General features: G+C 42.6%; 1 protein-coding gene across 2 annotated transcripts in view; it reads right to left on the bottom strand.

The window, feature by feature from the left end:
• LOC128503627 (nuclear pore glycoprotein p62-like) overlaps positions 1–22,056 on the bottom strand; it is a 51,892-nt gene extending 29,836 nt beyond the window's left edge. For both annotated transcript variants that reach the window (XM_053473776.1, XM_053473777.1), the window contains exon 1: positions 21,939–22,056. The gene's annotated coding sequence lies outside the window, so the exon portion shown is untranslated. The remainder of the gene's footprint in view (positions 1–21,938) is intronic.
• Positions 22,057–22,132: the final 76 nt, after the last annotated feature.

Here is a 22,132-nt window from a genome sequence, read left to right as displayed (position 1 = left end):
TGGCTGCTTGTGCATGATAGGAGTGTCATTGCTATATTAAATATATATGATTACTAACAGCAATCACACTCGTATCATGCATAGGCAGCCAGTAAATGCCGGATCCTGGGCATCATAGAAGTGTGATTGCTGTTAGCAATCACACTCCTATCATGCCAAGTCAGCTAGTTCATGCCGTAATCTGGGTTTGCCTGGGCATGATAGGAGTGTGACTGCTGTTAGTAATCATATATATTTAACATAGCAGTGAGACTCCGATCATGCACGAGCAGCCATACATGAACATAACCTACAGCCTCCCTGTGCCCTGCCCCCCCTACTTACACATCCATGCTATCACATGCATATTCATTCATCACAAACATTCATTCCCTCATTCACGTATGCTCATTCATACACCCTTCCCTGAACCAGAGATCTTCCGGTGCCGCTCGCAGACTTACGCAGGGGTGCCGTCTCCATCTGCATTGCACGCAGTCTGTTTGAACTTCTCTTGACCTGCCCAGGGGAACAGGAACGGAGCGGAGTCACGTGAGGTGACGCGCATTCATGTGACTCCGCTGGGTTATTGCTTCCCCCTCGGCGGAGCAAAAGATGCTGCGGAGCAACACAGAGGGAAGTAGCAGGGCCCCTGCGGATGATTATTTTCGGTGGGGTTTTTTTTTTTGTTTCGCATTTTGCCAAATTAACTCTGTATTAGTATGCATTCTAAAGTGTGACAGTGTAAACCCCAGGGAGATGCTTGGTGTGGCATTTGGGTACAGGTGCTAACCAGATCATAAATATGGATCCCTGGGGTGGAGCAATTGGAGAGCAGGGTGGGCCAATGCTCTGTTTCCCCATTTTGTGGAAATTCCATGCCGGGTTTTCCAGGAGGCAAGAAGCCCGCAGGACCCGGTCCTGGATTCCTATGGGGCCGGCGTCAGGCACAGGTGCTGGGCATTAAAAACCAGTCTGGACCGGCATAGTTTAGTTAGAGAGGGCTCCAATTGGGAGCTAGGTTTTGTTTTTATGATTTAGTTTTGGAGTTTGAGCGATTAAAAATAAAGCACTGTTTTGCTACAAACTGGTGTTCCTGACTCTGATTGCCCTAGAGGACTGTGCTTAAGAGGGCCATAAACTGTGATGTTTATGGCCCTCGTGCTACAGGGTTTGTCACAAAAGCTAAAAGGCCACATTTTCTCTCAGTGAAAAATGAGTGCGGCCACGCACACATACATTTCTGATGAAGTGGCCCACTGCAGAAAAAACTTGGACACCCCTGATATAGGGGGTATAAGGCATTTCTGGGGCAGAGAGGCAAGCTGGGGGTGAGATGTGCATAACTGGGCAAAAATAGTTTACATGAATATTTACTAGTAAAGCTTTTTTTGGTATTTTTGGGGTTCTTGTTAAAATATAGCTTTAATTATTATGTCAGTAAATTAAGAAGGCAAATTATGAAATGCCATTGTGATAAAGAGATAAAAGTGTTAATGACACATCTTAATGTAAATTATAAGTTTTTATTTTAAATAAATTAAGTTTGCGTATTTATTTTTTAACCCGATTAATCGAAAAAATAATCTGCCAACTAATCGATTATAAAAATAATCATTAGTTGCAGCCCTACACATTTGCTATCTCGGTTATATGCTCTGCTGGTTTCTGGGGTGGGAGATGCACGTCCTTACTTTGTAGGGTTATGGGAAAGGGACTTACAGCTAACTTTTTCAGCTGCTGAGTGGAATACGGTGTTTCTAGCAATATACAAGGGAGTGGTTTCTAGCAAAACCCAAGAATGTTCCTTTAAGTTACTGTCTAGGTGGTATCGGGTCCCTGCAGAGCTGCATTACTACTTGCCGGGGATTTATCCGCTATGTTGGAGGTACGGGTTAGGGAATGGCTCCTATTTACTTGCCCAGACGTACGTCCGTTTTGGGATCTGGTGGTTCAATTAATCAGAGAAGTGGATGACCCTGATTTTGTCCGTTCTCCTGCCTCACTTTTGCTACACCATTCCGGTCTCCCTTTTGGTGCATACAAACGCTCTTTGAGAATCCGTTTGATTAATGCGGTGAAGGCTGCGATTCCTCGCTTTTGGAAATCTCCAGGCCCCCTACCCATTGAGGCCTTGTTCTCCGTAATTAATATGATCTCCTGTATGGAGGATCTGGTAGCCTCGGCGGCGGGCAGGGAAAAGAAAAAATGTCGGTGCGCTAAGCTAGTCACAGGCTCAAATAATACAAATGTATAATACGAGGCCTACCAAACAGGTGTAAGCATGCTGCAAAAACAGTGTATTGGCTGTACAATGTATACAAAAAAAACTGTAGCCTCGGCGGCGGGTCAGGTTTACAAAAACGGCCTTAAGTGGTTTTTCGCGGGCTTCCTTTTTAGCATCACCTAAATTTTTTTTACATTGTTCCTGTTATTGTTTACCATGACTGCATCTCTGAGTCTTTACTGTACATTATGTACATCTCTGGATCTACTCAACGGTTATTCGATACTTACCATGATGTACACCTTTCTTGTTGTCACAAGATTTTGTGCTCTGTATATCTACTGACTTGAATAACTAGAATGATCTCACCAAATAGTTACTGTACCATTGTTACCTCTTTTGTGAGATTTGCTTTTCAATAAACGGAGAATTGGGGGAAAAAAATTATAATTGACACCATGCAAATGCATAAAGGTTTAGTTTTAGGTTAGTTACCTTCTATGCAATTACACTGCTTCCAAGAGCTCTTGCCAGACAACTGAGCAGCCTAAGAAAAACATGAAGCCTTCGTACAATTAAAACAATAACTATAACAACAGCATGCAACATCGTCCGTGCACAACAGCAGTGTGCTTGTTCATGCACACTACACATAATTAGGGCTGCAACAACTAATCGATAAAATCGATAATAAAAATCGTTGACAACGAATTTCATTATCGATTAGTTGAATCGATTATAAAATGAGGGTTTTTTTCAGAGCAAACGCTGTGAAAAATACCCCTCGTTATAGAATCCGTTTAGTCTGACTCACAGCAGCAGCTCCTACTTACCAGCCCCTCCCTATAATCACTGTGACAACTGGCCCCGCCCCCTTCCTTCTCCCAGAAGGCCAGAACCACATGGCTCGCTGTGACACTCATCTAACTGTAAGTATAAAATTTAGGGCTGCAACTAACGATTATTTTAATAATCGATTAGTTGGCCGATTAATCGGATAAAAAAATACATTATTTTAAACTGAAGAAAAATTGCAATAAAAAACGTACAATTTACACTTTCATCTCTTTATTGCAATGGCCTCTCTCTATTCACCTTCTTATTTTACTGACATAATAATAAAAGCTACAAGAACCCAAACACAGTGCTTCTCAAACTAGGTTTTAATACAAAGTTATTAGTAAATATTAATTCATATGTTAACTATTTTTCATATTTAATAAAAACTGAGAAAAAAGCCTTGTTTAAATTTTTTTATTTACCAAACTGCCCCCAGTTATGCACATCCCCCTGCAGCGTTGCGGGGGATCTGGATTCCGGTGTTATAATCCGATCTCTGTTTGAGGTCGGATTATATAAGGATAAAATCGATAAAAATCGATTTTATCGATAAAAATCGATCCGATTAACCGATAATGAAAATCGTTGACAACGATTTTCATTATCGATTATTATTTTATCGATTAGTTGTTTCAGCCCTAATAAAATTAATATTTGGGCTGCTGAAAGTTAGGGGAGGTGGGGGTTAATTTAGGGGCAGTTATGGTTAATGGGGTGTTTAGGGTTAATTTAGGGGCAGCTATGGTTAATGGGATGTTTAGGGTTAATATAGGAGCAGCTATGGTTAATGGGGTGTTTGGGGTTCATTTCAGGCAGTTGTGGTTAATGGGGTGTTTAGGGTTAATTTAGGGTAGTTGTGTTTGATGGGGTATTTAGAGTTAATTTAGGGGTAGTTATGGTTAATGGGGTGTTTAGTGTTAATTTAATGATGAGGACTGAGGGTTAATTTAATAAAGTTAACTTAAGGCGCAGTTAGAGGTAAAGGGGGCCAGACTAAGGGGAATCTAAACCCTGGGGGCAGTGAAGATTAACCCAGTACTTATTAATAAAAGTATGGTGTCAGTGTGCTGTGAACAGGTCTGTGACTCTGAGGGGACTATGAGATATCTGGGGGGTATAAGGCATATCTGGGGAGGATGGAGTGACATATCTGGGGGTAGGGGTATAAGACATATACGGTATATAAGGCATATGTGGGGAGGCCAGCGTGGCATGTCTGGGGAGGATGGAGTGGTGTATCAGGGGGTATAAGGCATATCAGGCACAGTGGCATATGTGGGAGGCAGCGTGGAGTGGCATTTGTGGCAGGCAGCGTGGAGTGGCATTTGTGGCAGGCAGCGTGGAGTGGTATATGTGGGAGGCAGCATGGCATGTCTGGGAGGCAGCGTGGCAAGCCTGGGCTCAAATGTGCATAAATTGGGGGTGCTGGTTGGGAAATAAAGACAAGAAATGCTTTTTATCAGTTTTTTTTTTATTCTGCGTTTGTATTTAACATCGTTTATTAAATTATTTTAAATAAATGAAAAATGTAAATTCATTTTTTTTATCCGATTAATCGAAATCGGCTAACTAATCGATTATGAAAATAATAGTTAGTTGCAGCCCTACACATAATGGTACTCAGTGCAGTGGACCATCATTGGACCCCCCCGCCACATCAGAAGCCTTGCACAATCACGTGCAAATGGAGACTTCCTATAAGTCAGGGCTCGACAAATCCCAGACGCCAGATCGCCATGGCGACTCAGAATTTTGTCCTGGTGCCTAGGTGTTTGTCAGCCTGTGGTCGCGGGGGCACTGCTGTCTGCAGCTGGATTTTTTTTTTTAAACTGAGAGGGAAGATACCGATTGGATGGAACTACCAGCCAGGCACATAGCAGACATACAGACCAGCTACAGGTAGATTGTAGCCCTGCCAGTCATCAGATAACCTGCCAGCATAATGAGCTGGACAAAGAAGGACATGGAGGCTGCCGATGTGAAGACCTGGAAGGTCCTCATGGTGTACGGAGGTTACCACCTCAAGTCCAACGCCCAGAGACTGTACAACAGCCGGAAAGAAGGTGGGCAGGTCAGGTAAGCTACCCTCCTGTATGAAGATCAGCACATCTGGGAGTACATCACTAAGGTGGCACTCAAAGATGAGCTACTGAGAGAATGCCTGAGCCAGCAACAGACACGGAAGGAAAATCAAATAGAGGAAGTAACACGGCAAGCCAAGACATTGCATGGTATTTACTACTGACAAACAGCTGAGGTGGCTGACATCAGAGGGTAGCCAGGGCTTGACTCAAAGACAGCACTAAGGTGCTGACAACATTGGGTATTTTTAAAATAAGGACAAATATTAGAATACTTAGTTTTCCCCCCATTAGCCAAGAAGTTGAGTAAAAGATTTTTCAAATAAAAGTCCAGTCAGGACCTGGGAAAGCAGATTGGGTAGGAGCCCAGTTGCAGGGGATACTAGGCTCTGTATGTACTCCTTGATGCATCAGGATGTGTAGGTACAGACAGAAAAGCAGGACTGGAATCAAAGAAACAAGAGAACTGTAGCGAGGAGAGGGGAAACCAGAGTGGCAGGGCACACGGCTGGACAGGTAAGTTTGGGACACTCCGGGGACTGAAACAACTAATCGATAAAATCGATAATGAAAATCGTTTTCAACAAATTTCATTATCGATTAGTTGAATCGATTTAATCAACTACAAGATGAGAGTTTTTCAGAGCAAATGATCTGAAAATACGCCCAGTTTTATAATCTGACCTCAAATAGATAAATCGGATAATAAGACTAAGATCCAGATCCACCGCAGCGCTGCAGGGGACCTGGATCCTCCTCTCTGGCAGCCGGTGGGCGATGCGCACAGACATCTTCCGCTTCTGCCCTCCACTTCCGCCAGGACTTCTATGACTGAGCGCCGGCATCACACGACCTGCCGGTGATCCATCATAGAAGTACTGGCAGAAGTGGTGCGCATCGCGCAGACGCCCACCAGCTGCCAGGGAGGAGGATCCAGGTCCCCTTCAGCGCTGCGATGCGCACAGACAACCTCCGCTATTGCCCTTCACTTCACTGGGGCTTTTATGATGGAATTATATGACTGTTTATTTTTTATATCTACAGAAAGCCCTTCTTGTCCTGAAGAAAGAAAAAAAAAAAAAAAAGATACATAGCTTGTGTGGGTACAGTTAATGAGAACGAAGAAAATTACAGCTAAACATTACAGCTAAACATAAGCATCACAACCTTGCCATACACTAGCACTATACACATACAGGATCTCACAAAAGTGAGTACACCCCTCACATTTTTTGTAAATATTTTATTATATATTTTCTAGGGCTGCAACTAACGATTATTATAATAATCGATTAGTTGGCCGATTATTTTTTCGATGAATCGGATAAAAAAAAAAAATGCAATTTTTTAAAATAATGTAATAAAAAACGTACAATTTACACTTTCATCTCTTTATTGCAATGGCCTCTCTCTATTCACCTTATTTTACTGAAATAATAATAAAAGCTACAAGAACCCAAACACAGGGTTTCTCAAACTAGGTTTTAATACAAAGTTATTAGTAAATATTAATTCATATGTTAACTATTTTTCATATTTAATAAAAACTATGAGAAAAAAGCCTTGTTTATATTTTCTTTTATTTACCAAACTGCCCCCAGTTATGCAGATCTGACCCCCAGCTTGCCACTCTTCCCCCATATATGCCTTATACCAGGGCTTGACAAATGTGTTGTGAATCTAGGCGCCAGGTAAAAAGGTTAGGAGCCAGGATTTTTTTTTTTGAAACTAACAGTTGGTCAGGAGTGATGTGATCATCATCAGCCCACTTACTAAACTCACAGTGTTTGACCTGGAAGCACCCTGGACTTTCAGGTCGGTGCTGTTTTTTTTTAATTATTATTATTATTTTTTTAACTCTTTCGATGCTGATGTTCCATTGGAGCACAGCATTGACTGATATTTAGTCCCCACAAGCTTATGGGGACAAATGTTAACCCCTGCAATGCCACGAATGTGTCATACACAATTGTGGCATTGAAGGGGTTAACGCTGCACTGTCGCTCTCATGGAGCGATCAGGCAGCAGGGGGGTGTTGGGGCTGGTCTCCACACTCATGGGGAGACCAAAGAACCCTCTCCCCGGTCCCTGAAGCTGCCTCTGGCAGACCACCAGCAGCAGAGCCCCTTGGGATGTTGTGTCAGGTCCCCACACTTGTGTGGGGACCCAATCAACACTGAACCCCCTTTCCTGAAGCTGCCTGTGGCAGCTGAAAACGCTATTGCAGGTTTCTCTGCAATCGCGGTTTCAGCCTACAGGATCACTCCGTGGGAGTGATCACAGGCTCGGGGGCGGGCTCGGAGTGGCTGTGCTGTCTGCCCAGACTCCTGGGCAGACAGCAACAGCAGCGCCCCCGCGTGGTGACACGGGGGCATTTTTTTGTGAATGTAAGAGGCTGACAAACTCCTAGGCGCCAGGACAAAATTCTGAGTCGCCATGGCGACCTGGCGCCTGGGATTTGCCGAGCCCTGCCTTACTATGTCTCTCCTTGTCCACTCACTCACCTATTCAACATTCCCCTAGCCTCTGGAACTGTACCAATAACCAGGGCCGGCCCAAGGCAAAATGCCGCCTGGGGCGAATTTTAAAATGCCGCCCCCCCTCCCCTTATCTACCCTTCCTCTCCCTCCGTCCCTGCCGCCCCCCATTTTCTACCCTTCCTCTCCCTCCCTATTATCTACCCTTAACCCCGTCCCTTGTACTTACCTTTCAGCAGGGGCATGAATGCTCTTCTCCCTCGAGATCTTCTCCTTGTCACGCGGTGACGGGCAACTGCTCTGCGTGAGCCCGCCCCCTCGAGCGTCACGGCGCATCTTCAAGGGGGTGGAACGAAGAGCCGAACCGATCGGCACGGAGGAAAGCGTTTCCATAATTAAACGGCGGCGGAAGCCGCATCGGATGACAAAAAAGCGGCACTTGGGGCGGCAAAATGCCGCCCCTTCAAAAGTGCCGCCTGGGGCAATTGCCCCAGTCTGCTCCATTATAGGGCCGGCCCTGCCAATAACCTTTGTTATGCTCTAATTACACCAATTCTTTACATTCTTCTCTTATTAACTAGCACCCTAGCTCCCTCCTCCCTTTTGTCTCTAAGTTGCTAGAGCAAATTGTGTACAATCGCTTAAAAACATCCTCTAGCTCTCTCCTTGACCCTCTTCAGTCATGTTTTAGATGCCGTTGCACTACTGAAGAAGGATTAATAAACATATTCAATGGCATGCTCTCTGCTAAAGGCCACTTTACCCTGCTGATACTCATGGATCTCTGTGCTGCTTTTGACACTTGAATCATTACCTCCTTCTACAGGCATGACGAGATCCAAGAGAGCTATGTGACTTTTTTGGCAATACATCCTTACCTCTTCCACTTTCTGTTTGCATCCCTCAAGGATCAGCCCTTGGTCCACTGTAGGGCTGCAACAACGAATCGATAATAATAGATAATTAGAAAATTAGCTTTTTCAGAAAAAAACTCCCCTCCTTCTATAATCAGACCTCAAATAGAGATTGGATTATAAAACTAGAATCTAGATCCCTCGCAGAGCTGCAGGAGACCTGAATTATCCTCTGTCAGCCGGTGGGGGTCTGTGCAAAACGCGCAGACATCCTCCGCTTCCTCTTCTCCCCTCCACTTCTGCAGGGGCTTCTCTATTACTGAACGCCAGCATCACGTGACTTTCCGGACCGGCGCACCATCATGGAAGCGAGAAGCAGAGGCTGTATGCGCGCATCGCACAGACCCCCACCGGCTGCCCCACCGGCTGCCAGAGAGGATCCAGGTCCCCGCAGCAGATTTGGATTTTAGTGCGCGATGTGCGCAACCTCCGCTACTTCACTTCCACTTGCCCTACCAGGGGTTAATATAGCAACAGAAGAAAAACGGGGCAAATAAGCTTAAAAATAAAGATAATACTCCAAGCTTAGCCTGGAGTCCTATCTTTATGCTTATTTGCCCTGTGTTTCTTCTGTTGATATATTAACCCCTGGTGGGGCAGGTAGAATTTTTTCGGGATTTATTAATTATGTGCATTCTTTAATTAGTGTTTTATTTTTTGATTGCTGTAATACTTGATTGTTTGCATCGTCCATATATTTATATAGTATTGTGTATGATCTATATGTATTAAAGCATATTTTTGTATACCTATTTTAGCGCTGTCAGTTTTTCTTATATCAGGGGTGTATAAGGCATATCAGGGGTCACGGTGGTATATCAGGGGTCACGGTGGCATATCAGGGTGGCATATAGGAGGGTATAAGGCATTTCTGGGGCAGAGTGGCAAGCTGGGGTGAGATGTGCATAACTCGGGGCTGGTTGGCAAATAAAAGAAAAATAAAAGAGGCATTTTTCTCAATCAGTTTTTATTAAATATTAAAAATAGTTTACATGAATTAATATTTATTAGTAAAACTTTTTTTGGTATTTTGGTAAAACTTAATTTGAGAAATAATGTGTTTTGGGTTCTTGTAGATATTGTTTTTTTTTTATCCGATTAATCGAAAAAATAACTTGGCCAACTAATCGATTATGAAAATAATCGTTAGTTGCAGCCCTAGTCCACTGCTCTTCTCTCGACACTTCACCTCTTACAATTGTAATCAACTCAATGGGCTTCGAGTATCGTGCATTTCATATGCAGGTGATCCTCAAATCTATCTTTCTTTCCAAGATCGCTCTCCTTCTCCCATGTCCAATATTACCTATTGTCTGCCATTTCTATTTGGATATCACAACTCTACCTAAAACTAAATCTATCTAAAACTATCTCTCTTTCTAGTGTATTGTCTTGTCAATCTAGTAGTTCTAGTTTTGTCACACCCTTTGACTGTGTCTGTTGTAAGAAGAGCTGCGTAAATTGTTGGTGCTATATAAAAGATAATGATAAAGTTTGACTCTAGTCTAGGGCTGCAACTAACAATTATTTCCATAATCGATTAGTTGGCTCATTATTTTTTCGATTAATCTGATGAAAAACAATACGCGCATTTTTTTTATTTATTTAAAATAGGGCTGAAACAACTAATCGATAAAATCGATAATAATCGATTATGAAAATCGTTGGCAACGAATTTCATCATCGATTAATCGAATCGATTTTTATCGATTATAAAAAGAGGTTTTTTTCAGAGCAAATGCTCTGAAAAACTCCTCTCTTTATATAATCCGACCTCAGAGATCGGATTATAACACCGGAATCCAGATCCCCCGCAACGCTGCAGGAGACCTGGATTCCCCTCACTGTCGGCCGGTCTCTCACTTCGGTCTCTCTCTCCCCTCCCATACGTCACTCTGCCTCTCTACCCGGCTCCATTACTGACAAGGACTTTCACTGCAGCTTCATAGAAGCCACAGTGTAAGTGAAGTGCAGTAACGGAGGCTGTCTCTGCGATGCAGACACTCACAGGCTGACAGAGAATCATCAGCCGGGTAGAGAGGCAGAGCGGTGTATGGGAGGGGGGAGGAGTCAGAGGGGTGTATGGGAGCCACCCTCCCATACACCACTGTGGCCCCTCCCCCTCCCATAACACCACTCTGCCTCTCTACCCGGCTCCCTGGTGTCTAGTGAAGATCCATTGCTGACAGGAGGCAGAGTGGAGTATGGGAGGGGGAGTGGGCAGAGTGGAGTATGGGAGGGGGAGGAGCCAGAGTGGAGTATGGGCGGGGCCAGAGTGGTGTATGGGAGGGGCCAGAGTGGTGTATGGGAGGGGGAGGAGCCAGATTGGTGCATGGGGGAGGAGCCAAAGTGGTGTATGTGAGGGGGGAGGAGCCAGAGTGGTGTATGTGAGGGGGAGGAGCCAAAGTGGTGTATGGGATGGGGAGGAGCCAAAGCGGTGTATGGGTGAGTTATAGTGGTGTATGGGGGGTATAATGAATTTCAGGGCATATAGGGGGTATAAGGCATTTCGATATTAGGCATATCAGGGGGTCATAAAACATCTGGGGGTAAAAGGTATATCAGGGGGCTCAGTTGCATATCACTGGCATATAAGGAGTATAAGGCATATTGGGGCACAGTGGCATATCAGGGGGCACAGTGGCATATCAGGGGGCACAGTGGCATATCAGGGGGCACAGTGGAATCTGGCATATAAGAGGTATAAGGCATATAAGGGGCAGAGTGGCAAGCTGGGGGTCTGATTTGCATAACTGGGGCAGTTTTGGTAAATAAAAAAAATTTAAGCAAGGCTTTTTCTCAACTTTTTTATTAAATATGAAAAATAGTTAACATATGAATTAATATTTACTAATAACTTTATTAAAACCTAGTTTGAGAAACACTGTGTTTGGGTTCGTGTAGCTTTTATTATTATGTCAGTAAAATAAGGTGAATAGAGAGGCCATTGCAATAAAGAGATGAAAGTGTAAATTGTACGTTTTTTATTACATTATTTTAAATTAAAAAAAATTGCATTTTTTTATCCGATTAATCGAAAAAATAAATCGGCCAACTAATCGATTATTAAAATAATTGTTAGTTGCAGCCCTAATTTAAAATGATTTAACGAAAAACAGCAGAATAAATAATTTAAAATTTACATTAACGTATGCACACACTTTTATCTCTATCATAAATGGTATTTCTCTAATCGCCTTATTTTACTGACATAATAAAAGCTATATTTAAAAAGGAACAAGAACCTAAACACAATACTTCTGAAACTAGGTTTTAATATCTAAAAAAGTTTTTCTAGTAAATATGAATTCACATGTAAACCATGTAGACTTACCCCTGTGCTCCAGACTCCTAGGTGTCTAGTAGGGGCAGCCAGAGACCATCTGCACAATTCGCATAGACAACCTCTGCTGCTGGCCGGCACTTTCACTGGAACTGCTATGACTGAGCACCGGAAGGTCATGTGACGCTGGTGCTCCATCATAGAAGCCCCGGAAGTAGGGGAGGTTGTCTGCACACATCGCACAGACGCCCACAGGCTGCCACAGAGGATCCAGGCCTCATGCAAACGGCGAACGTTGTGCGCAGACAACCTCCGCTGCTGGCGGCCGCACCTTCCACCGGTATGGTATGGTATGGTAGAAGCCCCGCCGGCTGTCAGACAGGAGGATACAGGTCCTCTGCAGCGCCGTGGGGGATCTGGATCTTATTATAGTCTGACCTCTATTTGAGGTCGGATTACAAGACGAGGGGTATTTTTCAGAGCATTTGCTCTGAAAAACTCCTCATTGTATATTCAATAAAAAAATCGATCATGAAATTTGTTGCCAATGATTTTCATTATCGATTTGTTGTTGCTGCCCTTATTTTTATTATCAACTTTATTGATTAGTTGTTGCAGCCCTATTCTAGTCTGTCTGAAGGATGGATATGCTGTACCTCAATCTCTTTATGAGGTGCGTCTTTATCTAAAACAGTACAGCCCTCATACCATAATTGAGATATTGATCCTCCTCTTACTTTTCTATACTAGTGATGGGAAGTTCGGATCATTAAAGTGAATCGGATCATTTCGATTCGTTCACTGAAATGATCCGATTCATGATCCGAATCTTCGGATCACTCAGTGTGACTCACAGGAGTTACTGTTTTCCAGTAACTCCGTGCAGGCACACTAACGATTGGCCCCGCCCCTTTCATTATGAATCCTCCCCCCTGCCTCCAGTGATGTCAATGAAGGCAGAGAGTCGTTCAAAGATTCGGATCTTACAGGGATCCGAATCTTACAGTGATCCGGATCACAGTAAGATCCGGATCTTTGAACGACTCTCTGCCTTCATTGGGATTCGAATCAGTCAGATAATATTATCATACTGTTATAAATAAATACATTAATAATCACTGCCCCCAGGATTTACATTCCCCTTTACCTGCAACTGCACCTTAAGCTAACTTTATTAAATTAATTAAATTAACCCTCACCATTAAATTAACCCTAAACACCCCATCAACCAGGTCTGCCCCTAAAATTAACCCTAAATACCCCATTAAGCATAACTGCCCCCAAATTAACACTAAAGACCCCATCAACCATACCAATCTATTAGGTAATTTATCTGGAGTACATGCAATTAATTTAGGGGCAGTTATGGTTAATGGGGTCTTTAGGGTTAATTTCAGGGGCTGTTATGATTACATAGTTACATAGGCTGAAAAAAGACATGCGTCCATCAAGTTCAGCCTTTCCTATATCTGTTAATTTGTTGCTGTTGATCCAAAAGAAGGCAAAAAACCCCAGCTTCGCGCTTTCCAATTTTGCACTAACCAGGGAAAAAAATTCCTTCTTGACCCCAAAATGGCAGTCAGATTTCTCCTTGGATCAATAAGCTGTTTCCCCATAATTAAAGATTATATCCCCGAACATTATGTTTTTCCAGGTATCCATCCAGTTGCAGTTTAAACGTCTGTACGGACTCTGATAAAACTACCTCTGCAGGCAGAGAATTCCACATCCTTATTGTCCTTACTGTAAAAAACCCTTTCCTCTGCTTTAGTCTAAATCTCCTTTCTTCCAGTCTAAATGCATGACCACGTGTCCTATGCATAGTCCTGTTCATGAACAGATTTCCACACAATGGTTTGTATTGGCCCCGAATATATTTATATAACGTTATCATATCCCCTCTGAGGCGACGTTTTTCTAAACTAAACAGATTTAAATTAGTTAACCTTTCTTCATAACTATATTGCTCCATTCCTTTTATTAATTTTGTAGCCCGCCTCTGCACTCTTTCTAGTGCTATGATATCCTTCTTTAGAAAAGGTGCCCAAAATTGCACAGCATACTCAAGGTGCGGCCTTACCATTGATTTATACAGAGGCAAAATTATATCATTATTCCGCGACTTGATGCCCCTTTTTATACACGACAATACCTTACTGGCCTTAGCAACCGCAGACTGACACTGCACATTGTTGCCTAGTTTGTTGTCTATAACAATTCCCAAATCCTTCTCATTTGTCATTACCCCTAATTCACTACCGTTTAGGGTGTAGGTTGCTTGTGCATTCGCTACCCCGAAGTGCATAACTTTACATTTATCTACATTGAATTTCATCTGCCATTTGAGTGCCCAGTCCCCCAGTCTATCTAGATCCCTCTGCAGCACTGTAATATCCTGCTCGCCCTGTATAACTTTACCTAGTTTTGTGTCATCTGCAAACACAGAAACATGACTTTCAATGCCTACTGCCAGGTCATTTATAAATATGTTGAATAAAATTGGTCCCAGAACAGAACCCTGAGGGACACCACTTACCACTTTTGACCAGCTTGAAAATTTACCATTAATAACAACTCTCTGTTCTCTACCTCTAAGCCCATGTTCTACCCAAGAACAAGAATTTGCATCTAGGCCAATTTCTTTCAGTTTGAATACTAACCTATTGTGTGGAACCGTGTCAAACGCCTTGGCAAAATCCAACTAGATTACATCCACTGCAACACCCTGATCGACACTTCTTCGTAGAATGCAATTAAATTAGTTTGCCAGGACCTATGTTTCATAAAACCATGCTGATTTATGCTAATAATACTATTCTTCCCAAGGAATTCTTGAATATTATCCCTTATCAGCCCTTCAAATACTTTCCCAGCAACGGAAGTTAGGCTCACAGGTCTATAATTTCCGGGCACAGAGTTGGAACCCTTTTTGAAAATAGGAACCACATATGCCTTCCTCCAATCCTCTGGTACAATTCCTGAAAGAAAAGAATCCCGAAAGATTAGAAACAGAGGTTCACTTATTTCCTGACACAGCTCCTTAAGTACTCGTGGGTGAATACCGTCAGGCCCCGGAGCCTTGTTAACATTAATTTTCTTTAGTTGCTGCAGCACCTTGTCCTGGGCCATCCACTCACAGTTTGACTGAAATTTTTTCTCAGTGGCCCTATGTATATCCATTGCCATAGGTTCCTCCATAACATATACTGAGGAAATATAATTATTTAAAGTTTCTGCTTTTTCCTGGTCCTCCTTAACCAACACTCCCCTCTCTGTTATTAATGAACCTACGTTTTCATTCTTCGTTTTTTTTAGAATTTATGTACTTAAAGAATTTTTTGGGGTTAGTTTTGCTCTCTTTGGCAATCACCCTCTCATTTTCTAGTTTAGCCCATCTAATCACTTTTGCATGCTTTATTGGCTTCCTTATATCTTATATAGGATGCCTCCGATTTAAATGCTGTAAAAGCCATTTTCTTATTTTTAATTTCCTGCTTAACGACCCCACTAAGCCACATCGGTTTCAATTTGTTTCTTTTATATTTGTTTCCTAGTGGTACATACTGAGAAGTGTACCCTGCTAATATTTGTTTGAAAATACTCCATTTTTCCTCAGTATTTTTATCCCTGAAGAGTTTTTGCCAGTCAATAAGTTGTAAAGCTGCTCTTATCTTATTGAAATTGGCCTTCTTAAAATTATACGTTTTAGTATTCCCCATGGGCAATTTCTTTTTTGAGTTTATTTCAAAAGAGGCCATATTGTGATCACTATTACCCAAGTGCTCCCCCACTTGAATGTTAGACACAAGATCAACATTGTTTGTTATCACCAGATCCAAACAAGTATCCTTTCTAGTTGGTGCTTGTACCAGTTGTGACATGAAGGTGTCATTTAACAGGTTCAAAAACCTGGATCCCCTTGCAGAACTACTAGTCTCTCTATCCCAATTTATGTCCGGGTAATTGAAATCTCCAATAATTAACGCGTTACCCAGATGTGCAGCTTTCTCAATTTGTTCTAACAGCTGCTCTTCCTCATCATTATTAACATTAGGTGGTTTATAACATATCCCAACCAGTAGTTCTTTTCCTTTTTTTTGCCCCAAGTTGATATCTACCCATAAAGCTTCCACAAATCCCTTGTCGCCTTCAAGATGCTTAATATTTGACTTTAGCTAGTTGCTAACATACAAGCATACTCCTCCTCCCTTCCTGCTTTTTCTGTCCTTCCTATATAATGTATAACCTTTTAAGTTAACTGCCCAGTCATGGGTCTCATCCCACCATGTTTCTGCTATGCCTATTATATCATATTGGTTAGTGTATGCTATTGCCTCTAGTTCTCCCATTTTGTTATTTAGGCTCCTTGCATTAGCAAGCATACATTTAATATTACCCTGAGTCTCTTGAATTTTATGAGAATTTTTTATTAATACATACCTCCTCTGTTCTGATCTTGCCCCTCCCCCATCTCCACCCCCCTTGTTCTGATCTGAAGCCCCACTCCTTTCTGCACTATCTCCATTTTCAAGATCTCTGTGTCCCTCCCCCCCCCACCACTAGTTTAAAAACTCCTGCAGCCTTCTAGCCATCCTCTCCCCTAGCACATCAGACCCTCTTCCGTTTAGGTGCAATCCATCACCGCTATAAAGATTGTACCCAAGCGCGAAATCAGCCCAGTGCTCTAGAAAGCCAAAACCCTCCTTCCTACACCATGACTTTAGCCACGCATTTACCTCCCTGATCTCCCGCTGCCTTTCTACTGTTGCGCGTGGCACAGGTAATATTTCTGAAAATACTACCTTGGAGGTCCTTTTCTTCAATTTATCTCCTAATTCCCTGAAATCATTCTTTAGGACCTTCCATTTTCCACTGACTTTGTCATTGGTACCAATATGGACCATGACACCCGGGTCTTCCCCAGCCCCTCCCAATAATCCATCCACTCTGTCAGCAACATGCCGGACCCGAGCACCCGGGAGACAGCAAACTGTCCGGTTGAGCTTATCAGAGCGGCAGATTACCCTATCTACTCTCTTAATAATATAGTCCCCTACCACCACAACCTGTCTAGCCTTTCCTACGCTCTCAACCCCACTCATACTAGAGGGGCTGTTCCCTCGGCTGTTAGAAGGAACAGCTTCCTCCAGTATAGCTACTCCAGAGCTGATGCACCCAACATCTTCACTCAAGCGGGCAAATCTGTTAGGCTGCACAAGGTCAGGACTAGCTAAACCTTTCCTCTTTCCTCCCCCTCTACCACCACGTGTAACTGTGACCCAGCTACATGCCTGTTCCCCAGCTGCCTTATCTCCTCCCTCTTCACTACCTGCACCCACTAAACTCTGCTCAGTGAGCAGCAGACTCCTTTCAAGATTGTCTATCTCTCTCAAAGTTGCAATTTGCTTCTCCAGATCTCTAATATGAGCTTCCAGAGAAGCCACTTGCTCACACCTGCCACAGAGGCATGGACCCTGGACAGATTCATCCAGGAATGCATACATGAAACAAGATGTGCATTGAGTCAGATCATCAATCTTGCTAACTCCCATAACCATACTCATAACCAAGTATAAGAAAAAAAATAAAATAAATGAGACCCTACAAAATAACAGTTAAACAAGAACACCCGTCAAAATAAACAGTTAAAAGTAAAAATATAAAGCAGTATAAATACAGTACCTTGTGGAACCCCTGTTTCTCTTTCCAACTCCTCTTTCTTTTTAACTCCTACTTAAAATAGCCTACTTGAAAAACAGACTAAATGCAGAAGCAACTCAAGTGAGCAAGCTCTGTGAGTTACTTGGGGCTTTATATAGATAACCGCACACAGGTGAAGCTAGGTAACCACTCCCCTCGATTAACTGAGCTGCAGCACACAGAAGAAAAAAACACCAAAAATAAAGCACCCAAAACAGATGACTGAGTAATTGAATGCAACCAAATAAAGCTTTTTCCACCAGCTGTACTCCTCCAAGGGAACTCCTGTTTCTTTTTAACTCCTACTTAAAATAGCCTACTTGAAAAAGAGACTATCTCAATGCAGAAGCAACTCAAGTGAGCCAATGGGATCTTTACGGTTAATTTCAGGGGCAGTTATGGTTGGTGGGGTATAAGGGTTAATTTTATGCTGATGACTGAGGGTTAATTTAATTAATTTAATAAAGTTAACTGTAGGTGCAGTTAGAGGTAAAGGGGGGTAAACACCACTATTCTATACTAGTGATGGGAAGTTCGGATCATTAAAGTGAATCGAATCATTTCGATTCGTTCACTGAAATGATCCGATTCATGATCCGGATCTTCGGATCACTCAGTGTGCCTGTACTGTGTGCCTTACTGTTTTCCAGTAACTCCGTGCAGGCACACTAAGGATTGGCCCCGCCCCTTTCATTATGAATCCTCCCCCCTGCCTCCAGTGATGTCAATGAAGGCAGAGAGTCGTTCAAAGAGTCGAATCTTACAGGGATCCGAATCTTACAGTGATCCGGATCACTGTAAGATCCGGATCATTGAACGACTCTCTGCCTTCATTGGCATTCCAATCATTCAGAGAATATCACCATACTGTTATAAATAATACATTAATAATCACTGCCCCCAGGATTTACATTCCCCTTTACCTGCAACTGCACCTTAAGCCAGGGCTTGACAAATTTGTTGTGAATCTAGGCGCCAGGTAAAAAAGTTAGGAGCCAGGATTTTTTTAAACTAACACTTGGTCAGGAGTGATCTGATCGTCATCAGCCCACTTACTAAACTCACAGCGCTTGACCTGGAAGCACCCTGAACTTTCAGGTCAGTGCTGTTTTTTTTTTATTAATTTTTTTATTTAATTTTTTTTTTAACTCTTTCGATGCTGATGTTCCATTGGAGCACAGCATTGATTGATATTTAGTCCCCACAAGCTTGTGGAGACAAATGTTAACCCCTGCAATGCCACGAATGTGTCATACACAATTGTGGCATTGAAGGGGTTAACGCTGCACTGTCGCTCTCATGGAGCTATCAGGCAGCAGGGGGGTGTTGGGGCTGCTCTCCACACTCATGTGGAGAGCGAAGAACCCTCCCCCCTGTCCCTGAAGCTGCCTCTGGCAGCTGGGACTCAATTGCTGGTCTATAGAACCAGCCATTGCAGGGAGGGGAGTCTTTGATGACTGCTGTAGGCTTCCATGCCTACAGGAATCATCAAAGGGCTTGTGGGGGCTCGTTTTTGCTGTTGCTGGTCTGCCTGGGCTTCCAGGCAGACCACCAGCAGCAGAGCCCGTACAAAACGGGAATTAACCCCTAAATCGCAGCACTGAAGGGGTTAACGCTGCACTGTCGCTCTCATGGAGCGATCAGGCAGCTGGGGGGTGTTGGGTCCGGTCCCCACACTTGTGTGGGGACCCAATCAACACACAACCCCCTTCCCTGAAGCTGCCTGTGGCAGCTGAAAACACAATTGCTGGTTTTGCAGCAACCGTGTTTTCAGCCTACAGGCTCACTCCGTGGGAGTGATCTCAGGCTCGGGGGCGGGCTCTGAGTGGATGTGCTGTCTGCCCAGACTCCTGGGCAGACAGCAGCAGCAGCGCCCCCCGTGTGGTGACTCAGCCTCTTACATCCACAATCTTTTCTGGATGTAAGAGGCTGACAAAACCTAGGCGCCAGGACAAAATTCTCTGTCGCCATGGCGACCTGGGATTTGTCGAGCCCTGCCTTAAGCTAACTTTATTAAATTAATTAAATTAACCCTCACCATTAAATTAACCCTAAACACCCCATCAACCATGACTGCCCCTAAAATTAACCCTTAACACCCCATCAACCATGACTGCCCCTAAAATTAACTCTTAACACCCCATTAACCATAACTGCCCCCAAATTAACCCTAAACACCCCATTAAGCATAACTGCCCCCAAATTAACACTAAAGACCCCATTAAGCATAACTGCCCCCAAATTAACCCTAAACACCCCATTAAGCATAACTGCCCCCAAATTAACACTAAAGACCCCATTAAGCATAACTGCCCCCAAATTAACCCTAAACACCTCATTAAGCATAAATGCCCCTAAATTAACACTAAAGACCCCATTAAGCATAACTACCCCCAAATTAACCCTAAACACCTCATTAAGCATAACTGCCCCTAAATTAACACTAAAGATCCCATTAAGCATAACTACCCCCAAATTAACCCTAAACACCTCATTAAGCATAACTGCCCCTAAATTAACACTAAAGACCCCATTAAGCATAACTGCCCCAAATTAACCCTAAACACCTCATTAAGCATAACCGCCCCTAAATTAACACTAAAGATCCCATTAAGCATAACTACCCCCAAATTAACCCTAAACACCTCATTAAGCATAACTGCCCCTAAATTAACACTAAAGACCCCATTAAGCATAACTGCCCCAAATTAACCCTAAACACCTCATTAAGCATAACTGCAACACTAAAGACCCCATCAACCATACCAATTTATTAGGTAATTTATCTGGAGTACATGCAATTAATTTAGGGGCAGTTATGGTTAATGGAGTATTTAGGGTTAATTTCAGGGGCCGTTATGGTTAATGGGGTCTTTAGGGTTGGCCGTTATGGTTAATGGGGTCTTTAGGGTTAATTTCAGGGGCCATTATGGTTAATGGGATCTTTACGGTTAATTTCAGGGGCAGTTATGGTTGATGAGGTATAAGGGTTAATTTTATGCTGATGACTGAGGGTTAATTTAATTAATTTAATAAAGTTAACTGTAGGTGCAGTTATAGGTAAAGGGGGGCAAACTCAGGGGAATCTAAATCCTGGGGGCAGTGTGAACATTATTAATGTATTTATTTATAAAAGTATGGTATCAGTAATATTCTCTGAATGATTCGAATCTCTGTAAGATTCGGATCCTTGTAAGATCCGAATCATTCGACTCTTCGGATCATTCGACTCTTTGAACGACTCTCCGACTCTATGAGTCATCGTTCCTGTGTGAATTAATGAGCTGTAACCTGACCCCAGAGTCTGTGTCTGAGTGCTCTGCAGATGACTCACAGCTCTAGGATCAGGTTACAGCTGCATGATTCACAGACTGAACCGCTACAAATGAATCGTTCAGTCTAGTGAACCGATTCATCCGTATCACTAAAAAGAACCGGATCAAATGAACGATTCGTTCATGATCCGGACATCACTATCATGATCCGGACATCACTATTCTATACACATTGGACAACACTTTTCGTTTTCATTCACTCTCCCAGTTAAACTCTCTCCCCTATTAGCAATTGCCCTGGAAACTCATCCAGATTCACATGTATGATCTGTGGCTCACCTAGCTTGATGTTTATCCCATGCATGCTTAAATTTTCCTTATTCTGAATCTTTACGTCAGAAAAAAAATCTGCATACTAGATAAGAACCTTATGGCCTATCTGCTGTCAAATTCAGTTATTTTTATTGTGGGGAGCATCATTCATTCAATATCCAGTCACATGTTGCATGGCTAAAACGAAATTATATATTAGAAAATATAAAAAAAAGTAGTCATTGCTAGTCTGAATAAGAGGCCAGCAGATTAAAAAAAGAAAAAAAACTTCAGCATCACAGCATAACATGTGTTTCCAAAATTAGGCCAACTACTTGAACACCCTGTTTCTTAGTTGTTTTATAAAGTTTTCACAGTAGTAATACACGTGCGTGTGTTTCCAACTTGAAAGACCTGGTTTTCCCGCAAAAAAAAGAGGTAGATAAACATAACGAAAGAGGGAAATTACGGTTCAAAGTGTAAAAATATTCAAGTCACTCTTCCTCATGGGGGTAAGGATAAAACTGCCCCTTTCTAACAATACAGTAAAACACAACAAAAAAAAACGGCGGCATGTTTACACACTAGTAGAATGAATACCAGAAAATATATGAACAACGCACTAAAAAAAAAATTATACGTGTCTTTATAACTGATTATATAAACCGACAATATATAAGGCATAACTACATGATTTTATACGTGTCTGTTTTCACACCAGAAACGGCTCTACCATGCAAATAAACAAAGAACTGAAACAATTACCCATGTACCACACAACCGACCAGCGCACTACATTACGGTAATTTAGAATAACTAAATTCTAAACATAAGATCAGTATACACTTACGATCGTTTTCACTGCGTACTGTCCGTAAAACAGATTGCTGCCGCTGGAGCAGTTAAACTGTAAATTGTGATAGCTTCTCTTGTGTATATAACAAATCCTTTTTACGACATGTCTCCGGTGAGTAGCTTGACGTGCCAAAGCCTTTTTTAGGTGTCTTTGGTAAAGCCTGCTGCGTTTTTTTCCTGTTTGGGTTA

The sequence above is a fragment of the Spea bombifrons genome, chromosome 8, assembly GCF_027358695.1.
Source record: "Spea bombifrons isolate aSpeBom1 chromosome 8, aSpeBom1.2.pri, whole genome shotgun sequence".
NCBI lineage: Eukaryota > Metazoa > Chordata > Amphibia > Anura > Pelobatidae > Spea > Spea bombifrons.
This window is presented reverse-complemented; position numbering and strand designations above follow the sequence as displayed.